Raw genomic sequence first — 22,552 nt, forward strand, 5'->3', positions numbered from 1 at the left:
AGGCTTCTTTGTCAGCCACGTGGTCATGCTGTCAGGTACCCAGAAGATGAATTCTGTGATCCAATCCTGACATGGTGAATGCGTTTCTGTTACAGGAGATGAAAATACTTCGTGCTAGAAAATGAGATAACGGGAATTGGCCTGTTCCCGATGGATCCTCCTCCTCCTCCTGGTAAATGGTAGAAAATGAGGGGAACCGCAGTGATGGGTATGGAAGTCAGAGGGATGTGCGTCAGACTGGTTTATGTTGGGGAGCACCTCGCAGACAGACAGCATGGCTTGGTGCAGAGAGACCTGCAAGCTGCACGAGGGAGCGGAAGAGGAACAGGGCCTGTCCGCCACGAACGATGCTGTGTGCAGTGCTTTATTCAGGGAGGTGCTAATGACGTCACCTTAGAGTGATTAGTTCCTGCCTGGATACAGGAATGCTCACAAAGAACGGCTTTTGCAGTGGCAGTAGACACGGGGATTGGCCCCGAGGTACCATTTGCCATCGAGTAGACTGCCTCGCCTCGAAGTGCGGTGGGCCCTGGCAGACGCCTGGGGGTTTCTAAGTCCTCCCCGGGATCTTCTCAGGTTTTAGTCCTATCCTGGTGAACACCTAGAAATTAGTTAACAGGAGGGTGCTTCATAAAAGGAGAGGAGAACAGAAGAAAGCCTTCCCAAGGGGCTGCTGTGTCATAGACCTCCCCCAGATGACTGTGGTCAGGCCTTCTGAGCTCCTGTGAACCCCTGGAGGTGAGAGAACGCGCAGATAATTGTGTGTAGAAGAGAACACAGAAAGGTGGGGGTTGCTTTGGGTAGTTTAATCATGTGGGCGTGACCGTACAGCGGGAGAAGGACCCACACTGAAGGCTATTTTCAGGTTGGAAGGTAGAGATGGTCGTCATCCGTGGGCAAGTTAAAATCCACAATATTCTCTTGGTGAGGTGGGAGAGAGCTGCAAGCTACATTTCAGAAAAAGAGGGTGACGAGGCAGGTCCTCTTCCTTGATCCAGGCTCAGTGAAGCGTTTTTCTCAAAAACGTGTTGGTCGCTTGGACTGTCGATACTAGAACACTCAGGGTGATTGACCGTGTAACAGAAACGAGTGTGCGGTGTTGTTCAGACCCCCGATGGGATTGTCGACACAAGTGTCTTTGGTTGCCTTGAGCACAGGCAGCCTTGGGAAGTACTTGTACCTCCTATCTGGTGGGTTCAAGATAATTCTAGGCGTCCCATCCCTGAGAATGTGAGCACAAACTGATAAGAGGAAGATACTTTGTAATGGAAGAAGGCAGGAACAGGCTGTTTCTTGGGAGGCATATACGTCATTGGTGTAAATTGGAAGAGCTGCTGATCACATGTGAGTGTCTCTTGCAGTGCGGACGTGCCCACAGCAGCATTTTGTGTGATTGTGAAGCAGTCTTGTGTACCATCACCCTGGTTCTCAGGGAGGGAGAGGAATGGGATGGGCCAGCCTGCGAGTGAGCCCGGGCCTGGCGGCTGCCTGAGCACACTAGGAGTTGTGCCCCACCCAGACCGGTGCTGGTTCCAGAGACTAAGCGTAACAGCATCATTCTGGGTGTGGTAAAGCTCCACAGGACAGCGTGTGTGGTGTCCTCGGTGGCTGATGGCGTGCGGGTAAGATTCCTTGTGCTGCCTGTGTTGAACCCACAGTGTGCTGAGAACGCTCTGGGTCAGGTCTCAACGTTTCCTCAGAGAGCTTTCACTGGTCCATTCCTAAGAGTATGAATTCCCACAGATGGATAGAATGACGATCCCTCCTAGAAGAGGAGAATGCCGAAGAATCTGAGCTCTCTGAGGTCTCATAGTGTTCTCGATAAATGTTGGGGTGTCTATGCTGGCCCCGGTGAGGGAGGGAGCCTGTCGCGAGGCAGTTGTTAGCCGTTTGTCGCTGTCCTGTTGCCCTTTGAGTCTGTTCTTTTTCATTTGGCCCGAGGGCTGAGAGTTCTGTTTGGGGGTTGTGTGGTGTGGGGCTGGGCAGCCAACACCGGGTTCTGTGCTGTGTGCAGTTCCCTGTATAGGACGGTGCTGATTACCGGCATCATGTGTAACAGTGCCTGCCTGGGTAGAGTAATGCTCCACAAGAACATCTTTCAAGTGGGCCCTGTGTTTTCATGGAGATGCAGGTTCCGGTGTCCTTGAGGTCAGTGCCTTGAACCCAGGAAGGTCCTGGCATCCACTGTGTTGGGCCTCAGGCAGCACTGAGATAATTTTCGTTCTTTGTTCCTAATGGGGTGAAGTCCTAGAGGTTACTTGCGGTCAATTTGACAGGGATGAGGAGAACAGAGGAGGACCCTATTCCTTCCCTGTCCTCACACAAAGCAGAAATTACAGAGTAGCTTTGGCTCTCACCCAAAAAAGGAGAAAACATAAAGTACTTGTGGGTATCTCAAGTGTCTGGTATATCCAGTTTCTAGGGTGGTAGAAAAACCTTGGGTGTAGTCATCAACATTGATTTGGCAGGACAGTAATAGCTGCATGTGAAACGAAAAGGTGCAGGGAACAAGTTGTCCACATTGACATGAGAGTGGCGTGCGGGTAAGATTCCTTGTGCTGCCTGTGTTGAACCCACAGTGTGCTGAGAACGCTCTGTTGCAGTAGCATTTCTAGGATGTTTGCAGTCACCTAGGGCAGTTTTAGTCAGTAGCTTCCTAGGCATAGCGATGGTCCGAAGAACATTGGTGGTGTCCTTCAGTGAAGTAATGTGGATGGAGACGTGTTACAGCACAGTCTGCCTTCACTGACTTTAATATTTTGGGTCCTAGTCAGGGATATGTAAGCCTCCTTGCATTGATTCTAATGTGTTTTTCCTATTAATGGTAATGCTTAACTAATTTGAGAAGATGAGGATACTTCCTCATCAAATGTGATCACTTTATGCCCTCATAATCATCTAGGTAAACGGAGAAAAGGGAAGGGATTTCCTTTTAATGATTCATTTATAAATTTTAAAGAGAGAGGGATAAGAGCAGGGGGTGGGACAAAGAAGTAGATCTATTGAATGAGATATGGACTTCCTACTGAGCTTGTAGCCCACATGTGAGGCTTGATTTCAGCATCCTGAGATAGTGGCCTGAGGTACAATTCAGAGTTGGACACTTAATAGAGTGAGCCACCCAGGTGCCCCTGACAATGTGATATTTTGAAGAAGTTTCATACAAGTTGGAGAAGAGTAGGTTTACACTGTCCAGGATACGGAAAGTTCTTGGTTTGGGTCATTTTAATGTGCTGGAATGGGATGAAAACTACACGGTAGAGTGAACAGGGCTCTGGAAGGCATCTGAGTTGAGTCATGATGTGTGCAGTGCCCTGCCCAGGATGGCGCTCATTACGTAGTCAACAAGTGATTAGCATCTGCCTGGGCAGAGGAATGCTCACGAAGAACAACATTTGTGTTGCCCGCCACCCCCCCCCCGCATGTTGATGGGGATGGTTGTGTATTTCTCCTTTAGCTTCCTGTCTTGAACCCAGAAGCACTTGGGTAGCCCCTTGAGTCTCTAGATATCTTTCTCCATCTATTCCTAATAGTGTGGAGACCTATGCATTCAAGAATTTGAAGATACTTCCTAATATCAGAAGAGAGTACCCAGATTCTGTTTTCTTCTGCCTTGTCTTAATCATTCACAGAATGAATAAGCATTTGAGGGTTTGCAGTATTGGAACTATGCAGGTTCCAGGACTTAGGGTAGGTATTGTTTTGGAGTATAAGAAAGTCTTTGGTACAGTTCTCCCATTGTGCCGGGCAAAATAGGATGCTACAAGTTAGGGATGAGTGGGAGTGAGTAATACTTATCTTGTTGAAACAGTTTGTATGTAATGCCCTATCCAGAACGATCCTCCCTCATACCAAGGAACCATTGTCTAGCCCAAGTTTATGTAGAGCAGTGTTCAGTCAGGACTTTTTTTTTTGATGGCCCTTAGATCATTTATGGGGAGAGATGTGATGTGCATTTGTCCTTGTGATGTCTTAAAGTGACAAGGATCCTGAAAGACTGGTAGTTTTGATTGGAGGCAACATTAGGTGATTTCTAGCAATGTAGACATGTAATGTTTAGAGAAGATGAAGAATTCTCCCAGTAGAAGAGACTTGGGAACAAGGATGTTCTGTCTGTGTCCTCATCATCAAACAGGTAAGCTTAAAGGATATTTGGGTGTCCTTAGTGAGGGAAGTATAGAAATTAGAGCACTGTTCATTTGGGGAATATAAATAATAGTGAAAGGGAATATAAGGGAAGGGAGAAGAAATGTGTGGGAAATATCAGAAAGGGAGACAGAACATAAAGACTCCTAACTCTGGGAAACGAACTAGGGGTGGTGGAAGGGGAGGAGGGCGGGGGGTGGGGGTGAGTGGGTGACGGGCACTGAGGGGAACACTTGACGGGATGAGCACTGGGTGTTATTCTGTATGTTGGTAAATTGAATACCAATAAAAATTATTTTATTAAAAAAAAGAAATTAGAGGGCTGTAGTTTAGGAGTGTCTTCAATTATGGAACAATCTAAAGATTTTATTCCTTTATTTGGAAGTGACAGAACTGGAGTTGGGAGAGGGGCAGAAGGGGAGGGACAGACTCTGCAGAGCAGAGAGCCTAGTGCGGGATTCTGTCTCAGAACCCTGGGATCATGATCTAAGCCAAAGGCAGACACTTCACGAACTGAGCCCCCCCCCCCCCCCGGCACCCTGAGGATTATGGAAAAATCTTGGTTAGATCCTGTTTTTGTAAAAATCAGAATTCAGAGTTCCATGGGGATTTTGTAAGCCTGCTCACTAGAGGTATTCTATATCTCTTGCCCTACTTAGAGGTGTGGTGACACTTCTGCTATGTATAAATGGTTTTTCTCTTTGTAGAGTGATGCTGAAGAAGAACAATGTTGGGGATGGTTTTCAGAGAAATGTTGGTGAGAGATCTATAAGTGTCCTTGTGCTGCTTTCCTTGAACTGTGGAGGCCTGTGGAGCCACCTGTATCAGAGGTTTCATTTAAGATTATTTAGTCATCCATTTTTAAAAGAACAGACCCCTAGAGGTTGGAGAACATAAAGATTGGCTAAATGAATTTGTGAGCATAGGAAGTATCTTGTATTTTTGGCACCTCTTGGTTCAAGGTAAAGTAGGTGAGGTGATCAACAATTGAGTGAAGCTACTATGCTGGAGGGAAGTGGGTCTCCATTGTCTAGGGTTAGGAAAAATCTTCTGCACAGTCATGATAATCAGGAGAGTTACAGATAAAAGCTGCATTTGATCTTGTGAAGGTCAGTGAGCTGTTCTACTCCTTGAGTTGTGCTGTGTGTAGAGCCCTACCTAGTTATGTGCCAATCACTTAGCGTTTGTATTGTTTGTTTGTCTAAATAGAGTGGTGCTCTGTAAGATTTTTAGTGGTAGCCTTTAGCCTATTGGTAATGGTGATGCTGTATTGATCTTCTTGTTGTGTGGCTTGAATTTCACAGCTCCCTGCTAAGTCATTTGGTTATGGTATCTGACAACTTCATAATGTCTTCAGTGGTCCAAACCTGGTAATTGGAAAACCAAGTGATGATGTTATAGAAGATAAAGATCTTTTCTAAGGTAAGAAAAGTACACAGAAATGTACTTGTTTTTCTTTGTTATCCCTGTTAGTCTAGAAAGACATAGTACTTGAGAAGAGCCTCATTGAGGAAAGATATAAGTTGAAGGGAATATATTGGAATTTTGTAGGGTTATGGAAAAAACTATATAGTTGTGAAGGTGATATGATAGAGAAAGCTACTTTTTTTAAAAAAAAGATTTTATTTGTCAGAGCATAAAGCAGGGTGAGTGGCAGGCAGAAGAAGAAGCAAGCTCCTTGTTGAGCAAGAAGTCTGACATGCACCTCAATCCCGGGACCCCAGGATCATGACCTGAGCTGAAGGCAGACGCCCAACTAACTGAGCCACCCAGGCATCCCAAGAAAGCTACTTTTGATAACGCAAGGGCAATTAAGATAAGTCTAGTATATTCATCTCTACTCTGTGCAGTGCCCTATCCAGAAAGGCGCTCGTTATGGATTCTAAGTGTAACGAGTACCTTTCTGGATTGAGTAATGTCCAGTAAGGGCAACATGAGTTGTGTACTTCCGTAGGTGATAGGTTTGGAAGTGTATGTGACCTTGATCTGCCTACTTTGCAATCCTGAGAGTGCTTCTGCAGCCACCTGGGTGTAATTTCAGCCATTTGTAAGATGATTTGAATGGCCAATTTCTAATGTTGTGAACTCCTTCATTTGCAGAAGATAAAGCTATTTTGTAGTGAAGGCAGAGAAGAACATGCTAGTTTACTTTGTGTTACCCTAATCTTTGAGGAACCATACAGCAGGTGTGATACAGAGAGGAGGATGCATATTGGAGGGCATTCAGTTCCATTGGCATTCTTCAGGGTTATAAAAAATCTTTGCTGGAGTCATTGTGTGTTTGGTTGAGAGAAAAAAAAGTATATCTGAGAATGAGAAAGGACTAGATAGGTTTTTTACTCTGTGTTTTGATGTGCCCTGTGACTTACTTAGTATTTTTGATTAGTTAGACTCTGTTTTTAATATTTGGGTAGAAGAACACTTCTTGTATATGGTTATGGAGATGGATCTTGAGTAGAACTGCCTGCATTGAATCCCGGAAGGCCATGTCCATCAGCTGGGTCTGATGGTAGGTCATCCACACTATGACCTCCGAGTTCCATTCTAATCTGTGTGATCACCTTCAGAACAGAAGATGGAGATATTGCTTAATAGAAGAAAACACAGGAACAACATGCTTGGTCTTCCTGGATCCTCTTCATCATCTAGGTTAAGATTGACAAGCTGAGAGTATATTGTTTTATTTTGTTCATATGTTTATTTGTTTTTGACAGTATTTTTACTGTGTGAACAGTGCAAGTCAGAGTATACTGGTCAACATTGGCTAGTGTTGTGGAAAATGTTGGGTACAGTTACTGAGATACAGGGAATGGTAGATGAAAATGACATTTGAGTATGGAAGTAGGACATTGAAGGTCATCTGCCCTGAAATCATGTTGCATCCAGTTCCCCTGCCCAGAAAGGTGCCCATCACATATGTGTAACAAATGACTGAGACGGGTAATGTTGGAGAAGATAAATGGTGGCAGTGGTCCTTGGAACAGTGTTGAGAATGAAGACACTCGTGTCCTTGATCCTCATGCTTTGAATTAAGTGGACCCTGGAACACACCTGGATCTCAGGCCCCCACAAGTTCATTTAAGTGTTGCATTTCTAACAATGTTTATATCTGTAGATATATACCATGAAAATATATTGTGATTCATGAAAAGCACACAGAAAAACCTTGTTCTCTCTCGTTTGCATGATAGAGCAGATAAAGTTAGACCTGACAAGGGATTTCCCACTCATGAGGTAATTAACTAGAGTGCTGTTGATTGGCTTTATCTTGGGTTATGAAAAATATTTGGTAAAGTCGTCATGATGCGTTGGGTAGAGTGACGAGAGAGCTACATGTCCAAGTTCTTGGTGGACTGGACAGATATTTCACCTTGAAGCCATGCTGTATCTACAGCACTGCCAACAACGTGCCAGTCACATAGTGCACATGTTAACGTTGCTTCTGTATGTAGAGTAATGCTCAGGAAAACTGTTTCTGGTGGCATTTGTATCCATGAATGGCATTGGAGCTGTTGGACTTTGGAATGCCAACCTTGAATTCAAGAGGTCTTTGAGAGCGACCTCCAGATTATTTTAGTGTTCTATTCCTGTGTGTCCATTTTCAGAATGTAGGAGATGTGTCTTCCTAAAATAAGAGAACATGAAAATCAGCCTTTTCTCCCTGGTTCCTCATAATCATGCAGGTAAGTGGTAGGATAGGTGAAGATGTATTTCAAATATTGGAGGTTTTCAAGTTGGAGGGCTCTGTTTGGCCTTTAGAGGCTTATGAGAAGATCTCTGTTAAAGTATTTGTTAGGTGGTTTGAAGTACGATGAAGTACGATGAGTACAGGATGAGTACAGGGTGTATTCGGCAGGTCCTACAGGTCGACTTCATGTATAGTGCTCCGCTCAGAAAGATGCCAGTTACTTGGCTTCATATACCCATGTAGGTAGAGTGATGCTCAAGTGGAATAATTGTTTTTCATAGAATTCAGAACAATGATGGGGGGGTATGTGCCAGTGTCCCTGAGTTTGTCTTGAGCTGCGGGATCCCTGGCAGTCACCATGATCTCAGACATCCTCAAGTTCATTTCAGTAATTGATTCCTCCTAATGTGATAAAGTTTAGGGAAGAGGAATATAGTGTGTAGGAGAATGAATATAGGACCAAGCTTGTTTTCCCTGGGTCCTCAGAATTATCTAGATGAAAATAGAGATGTTTAAGATCATCACAAAGGGAACAAAAAAAGTTGGAGGGCAGTGGGTTGACCTTGTCTAGGTTTAAGGAACTGCATTGGGTATAAGCATCAAGATGTGGTAGGCAGAGAGATGAAGGCTACTTCTCAGGGGTACCTGGGTGGCTCCAACGTTTAAGCTTCTGACTTCAGCTCAGGTCATGATCTCAGGACCATGAGATGGACTTCCTTGTCAGACTCCCTGCTCAGCCGAGGGTCTGCTTCTACCTCCCTCTCTTTCTGTGCCGCCCCCATGCTCTCTCGCTCCCTTTCAGATAAAGTCCTACACATCCACCACCATGTGATTACTGTCCTTGTCTGCAAGTTGTGGGTCTTTTATCCCATCTTTACATGGTGCCTCTTATGGTGGAGTGATGCTCAGTAAAAACAATGTTTGTTACAGTCTTTGGGCAGCATTGATGTTGGGGCTATAGGCATCTGTTAGCTGCCTAAGTTGAAATCAGAAATTGCCTAGCAGTTAGCTGTATGTCAAGCATTCTCCAGAGGAGTATAGTCCTCCTTTCCTAGTAAAGTGGACACTTAGGGAAGAGAATATGAAGATACTTCTCAATATAAAAAGTAAGAAAAGCAAGCATGATCTTAAGAGTCCTTGAAATTCTCCAGGACCATGTAGAGCAAGTGAGGGGGTGACACCTGAGCAAAGCTTGCAGTTTGGAGAGTCTTGGGTTGGATTTTCCTAGAATCTTGGAAACCTCTTTGGTCGAGAAATGGTGATACAGTGGGTATTGATGAGAAAGGGACATCCGTTAATGCCAGTTTTACTGCGCAGATTAGTTAATGTGAGTTAAGCTTTGTGCAGTTCTCTGTGTGGGGAAGGTATTGATTGCCTAGACTAGGTATTTAGTGCCTGTCTTGGGAGAGAAATGGTCTACAAGAAAAATGTCTGTGGTTGCCTTGAGAGAAGTAATGGTGATGGAAATTTATGTGTCCTAGACATTCCTGCCTTGAATCTTTAGAGCCTTTCCAACCACCTGGGCCTCTCATCTCAGGCCAACTCAAGAAGGTTTCAGTGATCCCTTCCTACAACCTGAACACCTAAGATATAGAGAAGACGCAGATAAGTTTCTACTAGATGAAGAAAACAGAATCAGTCTTGTTGGCTTTATTACTAGGACATTATCATCATCATCATCATCATCATCATCATTCTCATCATCCTCCAGGAAAATGTGGAGTATGTGAGGGGATCTCCAGTAGGGAGTTTTGCATTTGTATAGCAGTTCAGTTGAACTTTATTAGAGTTATAAGAAAAAAATGATGGGTTCAGTCATCATGATATTTAGATGTTGAGATATTAGCTTCATTTGATAGTTGAAAATTACCAGGCAGATGTAGATTGAAGCCATGCTGTGTGTTGTGCCTACCCTAGACTATGTGTAGTTTAGTGCCTGTCTGGATGGAGTACAGACATGAAGAAAAACTTTCATAACCTTTGGTCCCATGATGCGGATGGAAATGGTTGCATGTTAGCTGCCTGCTTGAACTCTTGAGGGGCCAGGTGACCACTTTGATGTCAGGCATCTTCAGGGTAGTTTCAGTGGTCCATTGCTAATAATGTGAACACTTAACATATATTAGAGAGGATGGAGTAACATTCTAATAGAAGAGAATATTGTAAACGTCTTATTCTCTCTTTGTCCTCATCACCTAGTTTAAAGGTAAAGCACTGAGGGCATCCCCCAGATGGGTTGGGGTACATGTTGCAGGTCAGTGCTTTGGGATTATCTAGGTTAATGGAAAGATACTTGAGATGCTCAAGATTTTGTGGAGAGAGATGCACAAGTTATATTCGAGATGTCTAAGGGAGACAGGCCAGGTCATAAATAATAATCTGTGCTGTGTGCGGTGCTCTACTCAGATTTTGATCAAATAGACTACATGTAATTTGAGCATCTCTGGGTAGAGCAGTGCTCAAAAAGAGCAAAGTTTGTGGTCGCCCTCAGTACAGACAACACGATTGGCAGTGGAAATGTATATGTCTCAAGTTATACCTGCATTGAACTCTGGATGGCTCTTGCAGAGAACCATCTCACTAATTCTCAGTGCCATTTTCTTGGTCCAATTGTAACAATGTACATGCATCCATTTTAGGAGATGACCTTATAGAAGAAGAAGCTCGTTCTCTCTGTGGTGATATCCCCAATGAAGGGAGGCTTGCAAATTGCAGAGCAGTGTGTTTAGTGTAGATGAGGTTTAGGGGAAACTGTGTGGTACAGTCAGTGTGATGTGGTGGGGAGGGATGAACTACATATGTGACTGTTCTGGGGTCCTGAGAATGTCCTCCATGTTTAGCTCTGGCTGTGTACTGTGCTCTATCCAGAAAGCTGCCAACGACCTCTACTAGGTGTATTGGTCCCCATCTCAGGACCAATGTTGATCTCCACCGTAACAGTGTTGTCTTGGCCTTCAGACCAGTGATAGGATGGAGATTCATCTGTTCTTGAGTTGTTTCCTTGTAATAATTAAGGAAGGTCCTGACAGCCAAGAGTATGATTCAGTGGTTTCTTTTTTCTTTCTAAAGATTTTATTTGTTATGAGAGATAGAGAGAGAGAGGCAGAGACACAGACAGAGGGAGAAGCAGGCTCCATGCAGGGAACCTGATCCCGGGACCCCAGGATTACGCCCTGGACTGGAAGGCAGACGCTCAACCACCGAGCCACCTAGGTATCCTGATTCAGTGGTTTCTTGCTAATGGTATGAATACTTAGAAGTTTAAGAAAGTAGCAATATTTTGTAATACAGCGAGAGAACAGAGCAAGAACTTTCTTCTTTCTTGGTCCTCATAAACATCCAGGTAAACACAGTAAAATAGGGCGTATCACTGGTGGAATGATGCAGGTCTCAGGGCAGTTTATTAGGATTGTCTGGGGAAATAGAAAAATCTTCTGTATGGTACTCTGTCATAGGGTGAGAGATGAAAGCTACATCTGAGGGATCCCTGGGTGGCGCAGCGGTTTGGCGCCTGCCTTTGGCCCAGGGCGCGATCCTGGAGACCCGGGATCGAATCCCACATCAGGCTCCCGGTGCATGGAGCCTGCTTCTCCCTCTGCCTATGTCTCTGCCTCTCTCTCTCTCTCTGTGACTATCATAAATAAATAAAAAAAAAAAAAAAAAGAAAGCTACATCTGAGATTGTACAGGGGACCTGATAAGTCCTATTCCATGTAACCTTGCCATGTGATGAGGCCTTTCTCTGAAAATGTTGGTCACTCAGACTCTATATAATCAGCACCTGGGTCTGTATGGGAACATTCTGTAGGGACACTGTTGGCCTTCAGTCCTGTGATAGGGATGAGATAGCATGTGTCCTAACCTGCATGCCTTGGATGAGGAGTGCCCTGGTGGACCCATGGTTTGATCTCAGGCATACTTCAATGGTCTTTTCCTCACAGTGTGAGAAAGTACAGTTTAGAGAAGATTAAAATACTTTTTCATGGTTGAAGAGAACTTGCGAACAAGCTCTTTTTCTCTGGACTTTCTCATCTATTTTAGCATAGAGCAGTTGAGGGGATTCTCTCTGATGGAAGGTTCAGCATAGAGCAGTTGAGGGGATCCTCTCTGATGAAAGGCTGTAATTTGGAGGGGGCAGTATTTGGGCCTTACTTAATTAAGCATATCGCTGAATGCTCAGCATGAGCCTCAAGATGTGGGGAGAATGGAAGGTACATGCAACAATGCTGGGAACACTGGGCTGATCGATGGCGTTGACCTATAATGTGTGGAGTCTTCTACTCAGAATGGTTCTGTTCCTATAGATATCGTGTTATGGGTACCTATTTGGGTAGAGTAACGCAGATCACTGAATGAAGATAGAAGTTCATCTGTCCTTGACTTGATGCCTTTAACCCCAAAGACCCCAGGCTGCCACCCTTTTCCTGTATGTCTTCAAAATGATTTTGAAATGTATGATATTCCACAAATACGAACACGTACAGAGTAAGGAACATGAAGATGCTTCCTATTATTTTTTTTTAGATTTTATTTATTTATTCATGAAAGACACAGAGAGAGGCGGAGACATAGGCAGAGGGAGAAGCAGGCTCCATGCAGGGAGCCCGATGTGGAACTTGATCCCGGGGCCCTGGGAATCACACTGGGCCAAAGGCAGATGCTCAACTGCTGAGCCACCCAGACGTCCTGATACTTCCTATTAGAAGAGAACACAAATAAGCTTGTACTTTCTGGATCCTCAGAATTATCCAGGAAAAGGTAGCACAGGTGAGAGAGGTTAAAAGTGGGTGGGCAGAGAGGGGAACAAACCATAACAGACTCTAATTATAGGACACAAACTGAGGGTGGCTGGAGGAGAGAGGGGGGCAGGATGGCATAACTGGGTGAAGGATGTTAAGGAGGGCATGTGATGGAGTGAGTCCTGGGGGTTATATAAGACTGATGAATCACAGATCTTTACTGCTGATACCAAATAATACATTATATGTTAATTAATTGAATATAAGTAAAAATTTTTTTAAAAGAAAAAGTTGGTGGGCATGTCTGGCCCGGCAGGGGCGAGAGTGTAGTAACTCGGGCTTCCAAGGGAAATAGCACCAGGAAATAGCACTGAGGCTTCTTCCTCCTCCCCTCCTCCCCCTCCTCCCCCTGCTGGCGCTCACTACCATGGTGGCCAAAAAGAAAGTTAAAGTGAAGAAGGGCCGGCAGGGAAGCGGATGTGCAGAGCTGGGCCTGTGGGCCTCACACCCCCAGCAGCAAGGACTGTGGCATTGGATTTCATGAAGGTACCTGTGGGGCCCAACTCCATCCATCTGGTGTAGGGTGCCCTGCAATTGGAAGAAGGAGTTTGGAGCTGACAGAGATTCATAGCTGTGGGGGGTGGGAGGGCTTATGACAGGGACTTGGGCACCAGAGCCCACCAAGGCACCCTTCATATGGCATGGTACAACGCCCAGTGCTAGGAGACCATCCATGTGACAAGCCCTGCACTCAGTGACCATAGCCAGGAAAGGGAAGGTTAAGGACTAGCTCCCAGGTCTGGATGCCAAGGAGTCTGGACTCGTCCTCTCCCACTCATGTCCCAAATGTCTTACCCACCAATGCCTCTTGTCTGCTCATTAGCTTTATCAGTCATATTCTCCTTTTGCCTTTCATTCCACCGCCCCCACCCCTAGGTGGGGATGGACAAGGGATTGTGGACAGTGAGGCTCCTGTCCCAGAGGGATGTGATTTCTTATAACCCCCTTTGTTCTTCCCCAATAAGATGCCATTACTAAGAAACAAACCATTGTGTTTTTCCTAAAAAATTTAAAATAAGACTTAAAAAGTAATAGAAGTTGAAGGGTAATAATTCTTCATTTTGCACTATTATAGAGAAAGAGTTAACTGTTCTCATCATGTGACAGGAGAGTTGAAAGCTACATTTCAGAGTATGAGGGGGGGCTAGACAGGTCCTTTCTTCTGAGCCATGCTGTGTGTAGAGTACTATTGAAAAATATGTTGACAACTTACTGGATGTGTTATTAGCATCTGTCTGGGTAGAATACTTTTTTAAAAAAGATTTTATTTATTTATTTATTCATGAGAGATACACAGGCAGAGACACAGGCAGAGGGAGAAGCAGGCTGCATGCAGGGAGCCCCATGTGGGACTCGATCCCAGGACTCCAGGATCACACCCTGGGCTGAAGGCAGTGCTAAACCGCTGGGCCACCAGGACTGCTCTAATCTTGGAAATCTTAAGTAAATGGAATAGGTAGATCCCCGCAGAAGGAGGAATACAAGTCAAAGGGCAGCAGAGCTGTCTCTCGTCTAGAGTTTCAGGAAAATACTGGGTTCAGCCATCATGACGCATTGGAGAGAGAGATGAAAGTTGGGTTTGTGAGGAGGTGAGCATCTGGACATGTCCTTCACCTTGAAGCCATTCTGTATGCTGTGCCCTGCCCTGCCTGGAAAGGCACCACTTACTTTGACTAATGGTAATTGGCGCCCCTCTGGGTAGGGTAAAGCTCAACAAGAACAAGGTTTCTGGTGGTCTTCAAAACTGTGATGGGGATGGAGGCACGTGTGTCTCCCTGAGCTGCCTGCCTTGAACAAAGTAGGGCCCTGGGAACCAAGTGTAATCTCTGGGAAGTCCAAAACTATTTCTGTAGTTGATTCCGTACAACGTTGTGATGACCTGTAGATTAGGGGGAAGAAAGGATATATTTCCTCATGCAAGAAGGAAAACCAAAAGCAAGATTTTACTCTGTGGAACCTGCTAACCATCTAGGTAATGGTAGTCCACATGAGGCCATTATGACTGAGGGAGTTTTGCGGTTTTGAGGACAGGGATCGACAATTTTCCTGTGTTAGGGGAATATATTTTGTGTAGTCTTCACACTGTATCAAGGGGATAGAAAACTACTTTCTTCTAGTCATGTTGGGCTTTGCAGGGTCTCTCTTAAGCACCATGTATTTTGAAGTGACCTAGCCACCTGGATTGCCTTGGTAGAGGAATAATCAGTTACAACATTGGTGGTGACCTTCTGTCCCATGATGGATTTGGAGATGTCATATGTCTTGAAGATGATTGCTTTAATAAAGTTTAGGGCCCCAGAAACCCCCTGTGTCTTATTGCACAGATTTTTATGACCATTTCAATGGCATATTTCTAATAGGGTATATGATAAAGCTTAGGGAAAGCATAGATAATTCCTTATAGAAGAAGAGACATAGGAAAAATTTTGTTTTTTCTGTGTCCTCATTATCCTAAAACTGAGAGGATGCACACTGAAGAAGGTGTGAAAGTGGAAGAACAGTGTGTATGTTCATGAAAAAGGATACGGTCTTCATGGTAGTGTGGAATGAAAGATGAAAGCTGGATTTGAGCGTATGACATGGAAGAGGTAGGTCATCCACCTTAAAGCCAAGCTGTGAGTAATCCCTTCCAGAGTGAATTATTATCTTATATCTAATCAATGAATTTCAGGGTTATAGGGAACTCCAAAAGGAAGTGACTGTAATGATGTAGTTGCGCATCACACATTTGCTATTGAACTGCCTGCCTTGAACTTCTGAGGGCCCTGGAAGTCACCTGCAACATAGTCCTACTATCAGTTATTACCATGGGTAGTCCATAAGAATGTGAACAGCTACATATTGGAGAAATAATGATCGTTTCCAATTAAAGAAGAAACACGTAAGCAAGCTTGAACTGAGTACTCCTAGTCATCCAGGTAAATATGGAAAAAGGGATTCCTAATTGAGAAAGATGTAAATTAGACAATATTATGTTGGCATTGTCAAAAATTAAAGAATCATGGGACAGGTCATCACAATGTGGTGAGGGTGAGATGGGTGGGATATGGGTGAGGAACAGGCCCTGTACAGCATCGTCTTACTGCATAATGTATGCAGTGCTCTGCTGAGGAAGGTGCTAGTTGCATTCATTCATAAGAGTAATTAGGACCTCCCTGAGGGCAGTAATGCTCACCTGAAGGACGTCTGTGGTGTCTTCTGGAGCAGTGACGGGGATACCGGAGTATGTGTCCTTGCGCTCCCTGCCGGGAAAACGGGAGGGCCCTGGCAGGTAACTCTGTGAGGTCTCGGGCATCATCCAGCTGTCAGCAGTCCATTCCCATCGTTGAAGAAAGAAACACAAAGACTCTTGTACAGACACAAGCCTTGTTCATGCTGGGTCACACTCCATAGCAGGGCTCCCCTAACCCTAGAGTGTGTGAGTGGATCCTCCCAGAGGGAACAGTGCCCGTTGGAAGTGATTGATACTTAGGATCAGCGGTCAGTAATGGACACACTCATCCTGATGAGAGGAAGAGTGAGGAGGAAGGTACATTTGACAGGGCAGGGGGACTGGGTGGGGTCTCCCTCCTGCCCCCCGCCCCCAGTTAGACTGTGGGCCGCTCCCTAGCCAGAACGGTGCTGATCTGGGAGCCTATGTGCTGTGGATGCCTATTTGGGTAGTGCGATGTTCTATAAGAATGTCGGGGTGGCCTTCGGAGCCGCAGTGGTCCCTGGGGTGCCCGCCTTGTAAGGAGGGGCTCCCAGCACCCCTGGATTTGTTATCGTCACGGAGAGCTCAGTGTTGCATACCTACTGGGGCAGATAATGATGCTTGTAGGGGAAGAAGAGGACACTGGGACAGGGTGCTGCTGTCAGGCCACCTCTTGTCTCAGTAGATGGAACAGGGAGAGGGGCCCCCTGGAGGAAAGGCCCGCAGCATGTGGCAGGAGTCCAGGAGCCTCTAGTGACACTGCTCACGCTGTGCCAGAGAGGGAGAAGGAAACTTGGACTTTGCTGAGTTGCCGGGTCTGGCCAGACCCTCTCCTGCGGGCCACACTGAGTTTGGGGTCCTACCCAGAAAAGTGCTGATGAAGCAGGATACGGATTATTAGCGCCTGACTGAGTGGGGTCCCAATCAGTAACATAACTGCCCGTGGTGTCCTTCAGCTCAGTGGTGGAGGCCCTGGGAGTGCTTCTGTCCTCGATGTTCTGTACTTAAAGCCAGCAGCCTATTGGCAGCCACCCAGACCAGATCTCAGATGACATTAAAACAGTGTTTCTTAGGATATGGGGGTTGATGAGGCAGAAGAGTCCGTTATAATTCTGCCTCTGGCTCGGGTCAGGATCCTGGGGTCCTGGGAAGGAGGGCCGCATTGGGATCCCTGCTCAGTGCGGCACCGACTTCCCCTTCCCACTCTGCCCCCTCCCTGCTCCTGTGTGCTCTCTCCTGTTCACTCACTCTCAAATACAGAAAATCTTTAAAGATTTTTTTAAACAGATTTTACGTATGCATTAGAAATACACACAGAGAGGCAGAGAAATACACAGAGGGCGAAGCGGGCTCCTCACAGGGGGCCCGATGTGGGACTCGATGCCACATCCAGGATCACGCCCTGAGCCGAGGGTAGACGCTCAACCACTGAGTCACCCAGGTGTCCCACAGATATTTTTTTATTAGAGTGTAGTTGACGCATGGAATTACACCTACTTTAGGCATATGGCTTAAGCTTTATCATTATGCTGTGTTCACAAGTGTGGCTTTTATCATCTATTCCCATACATGGAGATTAAATGTTGTTAAGATCTGTGTTCTAGTGTTCACCGTGAACTCCTAAGGAACTTTGGAAAAAAGAATGAATTCGGACAAAGTTGGTTCTCTGTGAATCCTCCGAACCAACCAGCTAAATATAGTCCAAGTGAGGACATCCCCATGGAGGTAGAAATGCAAGTAGGAGGTCAGTCAATCGGAATTGTATAGAATGATGGGAAAATGTGGACTCTAGCTTTTATGAATTTGCCGGGCAGAGAAAACAAAAGTTCCACTAAAGAGGGGGGGTGATAGGGTTTGTCAGTTCCTGCATCCACAGTGTGTGCAATGTCCTACCCTAAAGGTGGCCATCACGTGGACTAATACATAGTGACTGCCAGCCTAGATAGAGGAACCAGTATCAACCGGTAGTCGCCTGCTGATGAAGAGAGGGCTTGAGGTACGGCAGCCTACCTAGAACACAGGCTTCTTTGTCAGCCACGTGGTCATGCTGTCAGGTACCCAGAAGATGAATTCTGTGATCCAATCCTGACATGGTGAATGCGTTTCTGTTACAGGAGATGAAAATACTTCGTGCTAGAAAATGAGATAACGGGAATTGGCCTGTTCCCGATGGATCCTCCTCCTCCTCCTGGTAAATGGTAGAAAATGAGGGGAACCGCAGTGATGGGTATGGAAGTCAGAGGGATGTGCGTCAGACTGGTTTATGTTGGGGAGCACCTCGCAGACAGACAGCATGGCTTGGTGCAGAGAGACCTGCAAGCTGCACGAGGGAGCGGAAGAGGAACAGGGCCTGTCCGCCACGAACGATGCTGTGTGCAGTGCTTTATTCAGGGAGGTGCTAATGACGTCACCTTAGAGTGATTAGTTCCTGCCTGGATACAGGAATGCTCACAAAGAACGGCTTTTGCAGTGGCAGTAGACACGGGGATTGGCCCCGAGGTACCATTTGCCATCGAGTAGACTGCCTCGCCTCGAAGTGCGGTGGGCCCTGGCAGACGCCTGGGGGTTTCTAAGTCCTCCCCGGGATCTTCTCAGGTTTTAGTCCTATCCTGGTGAACACCTAGAAATTAGTTAACAGGAGGGTGCTTCATAAAAGGAGAGGAGAACAGAAGAAGGCCTTCCCAAGGGGCTGCTGTGTCATAGACCTCCCCCAGATGACTGTGGTCAGGCCTTCTGAGCTCCTTTGAACCCCTGGAGGTGAGAGAACGCGCAGATACCATCTGTAGAAGAGAACACAGAAACATGGAGGTTGTCTGGTTGGTTTAATCATCTGGGCGTGACCATACAGCGGGAGAAGGATCCACACTGAAGCCTGTTTTCAGGATGGAAGGTAGGAAATGGACGTCATCCCTGGGCAAGTTAAAATCCACAATATTCTCTTGGTGAGGTGGGAGAGAGCTGCAAGCTACATTTCAGAAAAAGAGGGTGACGAGGCAGGTCCTCTTCCTTGATCCAGGCTCAGTGAAGCGTTTTTCTCAAAAACGTGTTGGTCGCTTGGACTGTCGATACTAGAACACTCAGGGTGATTGACCGTGTAACAGAAACGAGTGTGCGGTGTTGTTCAGACCCCCGATGGGATTGTCGACACAAGTGTCTTTGGTTGCCTTGAGCACAGGCAGCCTTGGGAAGTACTTGTACCTCCTATCTGGTGGGTTCAAGATAATTCTAGGCGTCCCATCCCTGAGAATGTGAGCACAAACTGTTAAGAGGAAGATACTTTGTAATGGAAGAAGGCAGGAACAGGCTGTTTCTTGGGAGGCATATACGTCATTGGTGTAAATTGGAAGAGCTGCTGATCACATGTGAGTGTCTCTTGCAGTGCGGACGTGCCCACAGCAGCATTTTGTGTGATTGTGAAGCAGTCTTGTGTACCATCACCCTGGTTCTCAGGGAGGGAGAGGAATGGGATGGGCCAGCCTGCGAGTGAGCCCGGGCCTGGCGGCTGCCTGAGCACACTGGGAGTTGTGCCCCACCCAGACCGGTGCTGGTTCCAGAGACTAAGCGTAACAGCATCATTCTGGGTGTGGTAAAGCTCCACAGGACAGCGTGTGTGGTGTCCTCGGTGGCTGATGGCGTGCGGGTAAGATTCCTTGTGCTGCCTGTGTTGAACCCACAGTGTGCTGAGAACGCTCTGGGTCAGGTCTCAACGTTTCCTCAGAGAGCTTTCACTGGTCCATTCCTAAGAGTATGAATTCCCACAGATGGATAGAATGACGATCCCTCCTAGAAGAGGAGAATGCCGAAGAATCTGAGCTCTCTGAGGTCTCATAGTGTTCTCGATAAATGTTGGGGTGTCTATGCTGGCCCCGGTGAGGGAGGGAGCCTGTCGCGAGGCAGTTGTCAGCCGTTTGTGGCTGTCCTGTTGCCCATTGAGTCTGTTCTTTGTCATGTGGCCCCAGGGCTGAGAGTGCTGCTTTGGCGGGGGGGGGGGGGGGTGTGGGGCTGGGCAGGCCACACCGGGTTCTGTGCTGTGTGTAGTGCCCTGCATAGGAAGGTCCTGATTACCAGTATGATGTGTAACAGTGCCTGCCTGGGTAGAGTAATGCTCCACAAGAACATCTTTCCAGTGGGCCCTGTGTCTTAATGGGGATGCAGGTTCCGGTGTCCTTGAGGTCGGTGCCTTGAACCCGGGAAGGTCCTGGCATCCACTGTGTTGGGCCTCAGGCAGCAACGAGATAATTTCAGTGGTTGGTTCCTAATGGGGTGAAGTCCTGGAGTTTATAGAAGATGAACACACTTCTTCGTAGGAGAAGAGAACAGAGGAAATATTTTACTCACTCTGTCCTTAGTCATGTATGGAGATGGGGAGCAAGTAATTAGGGGATCCCCATAGAGAGAGGAAGGTCTGTTGGATTGCTTCGTGTCTGTATTATCTTGAGTAAAATCCTCATGACGTGTGGGGAGACCAGAATGTTGCATTTGTGAGTGACCGTTGTATTGGAAACGTGCTCCACATTGAGGCAAAGCTGTGGTCAGAGCCTTTTGTAAGAAAAGTACCAACCAGTTATCCTTGGTGAAACCCATGGCTTTGTGAGTATCGGCTGCTCAAGAGAAATACTGGTGGTGTCCTCGGTCCGGGAAGCTGGGTCGAGGTGCATGTGGTATTGAGCTTACTGCCTCGAACTCTTGTTAGTCCTGGCAGGCACTTCTGCCTTCGGCGTCATCAGAATGATTCCACTTGTCTATTCTAACGATGCAAGAGCCTAAGTTTCTACAAGGTAAGCAATAGTTGACATTTGAAGCAGAGGGGGGAAAACACAGCGATAGGGTTGGTGTTTGTGTCCTCATCATCGTCCAGGTAATCCCAGAGAAGGTAAGGGATTCCTTCGTGAAGAAAGATGCACGTTAGAGGGCAATCGGTTAGAATCGTCCAGCATTAAGGGAAAATGGTGGGTACAGTGTTAATGTTGTGGCTGGGGTAGGGCAAAAGCTTCGCATGAGAGTGAACAGGGCCCTGCACAGGATCTGTTTGAGCCATGATGTGTGCAGTGCCCTGCTCAGGATGGCGCTGATTACATACTCTAGGAGTGATTAGCATCTGCCTGGGCCGAGTGATGCTCACTAAGAACCACCGTTTGTGTTGCCCCAGCCACCCCTGCTCCATGGGAATGGGGGTGCATTTGTCTTCAAGGTGCCTGTCTTGAACCCAGGAAGGGAGGGCTTGGTCAGTCACTTGTGTCTTTGGCATCCTCATGATGGCCTCAGGGGTCTGTCTGTTCCTTACAATGCGAATTGGCACAGATGGGGGAGATGAGGAGGATAATCCCTAATAGATGGAGGGAATACAGAGACAACCTTGATTTCTCTGTCCTCATGGTCATGTCTACAGAGGAGCAGTTGAGCGTGCCTCACCGCAAGAATTATGTACGTGTAGCCACTGGGTCTGCATTGTTTTAAGGCATGAGAACATCGTTTTTGTATAGTCCTCATGACGTAGAGGGGGTGAGATGAAATCTGTGTATCAGAGTGAGTGCGAGTGGCTAATGCATAGGTCTCAAAGTATGGTATGTGTCGTGCCCTACGTCAAGAGGTGCTCATGAGGTAATTTAAGTGTTCGCCATACCAGGGTGAGAAGAGAAATGCTCACCAAGAGGAAGGCTTTTGATGGCTTTCAGGTCGGTGAAGGGGCCAGAGGTGTGTGTGTTCTTGAAAATTCTTCCTTGAACCCCGGAATGGCTCTGGTAGGGCCAGCCGGTTTTGATGACGAGCATAAGATGATTCAGTGTTCCATTCTTTTTTGTTTTTTTCTTTTTTGTTTAGGATCTTACTTATTTACTTGACAGAGAGAGACACAAGCAGGTTGAGCAGCAGCCAGAGGGCATAGAGAGAAAGAGGCCCCCTGCTCAGCAGGGAACCCGAAGGGGGGTTCGATCCCAGGGCCCCAGGACCATGACCTGAGCCAAAGGCAGACACTTAATGGACTGAGCCATCCTGGTGCCCTCTGTGTTCCATTCCTAATAACTTTAACACCTTAGGTTTAGAGAAGAATGTGCAAAATAAGTTATTTTCTCTGGGTCCTCCTAATCTATCAGGTAATCCTAGAGGAAACAAGGGATCCTCACTAAAGCCCAGCTACGACAAAAGGCCGGCCAGTCGCTCAGTGTGTAAGATGCTGATCATTCATGTCTTGGGTGGTTGTGACTTCTGGAGCGATCGTCGTTTGCAGCGACTTTCAGCTAGCGATAGAAGAGCTGCCGCAGTTCTTGCACTCCATTCCTGGACTTAGGGTGTCCTACTTCCCCAGTCAGTCTCACCTCGGATTTTTATTGGCAGTGGCGCTTTTCTCATTATGAACACCAGGTTGTTTGAGATTATGCAGAAAATGTTTTTTGGGGGTCTTCAAAATCATCCAGGCGGATTCTATGTGGATCACCATTGATGAAGATTTGCATATCTGTGCATTATGTGGGCATTCTGTCCCGTTCTGTGAAAGCACTGGTCACAGTCCATGTGATTTTTGGGTTCAGATATGAACAGTAGCTCCCTGGGTCTGATGGCAAGAATTTTCAGGATGAGTTGAATGGCATAGTTCTTTGTTTTAAAATTTTATTTATTTATTCACGAGAGACTGAGAGAGACAGACACCTAGACAGAGGGAGAAGCAGCTCTTATCAGGGGGCCTGTGTGGGACTTGATCTTTGCACCCCAGGATTACACCCTGAGCCAC

This window comes from Canis lupus, chromosome X (assembly GCF_048164855.1).
Source record: "Canis lupus baileyi chromosome X, mCanLup2.hap1, whole genome shotgun sequence".
NCBI classification, from domain to species: domain Eukaryota; kingdom Metazoa; phylum Chordata; class Mammalia; order Carnivora; family Canidae; genus Canis; species Canis lupus.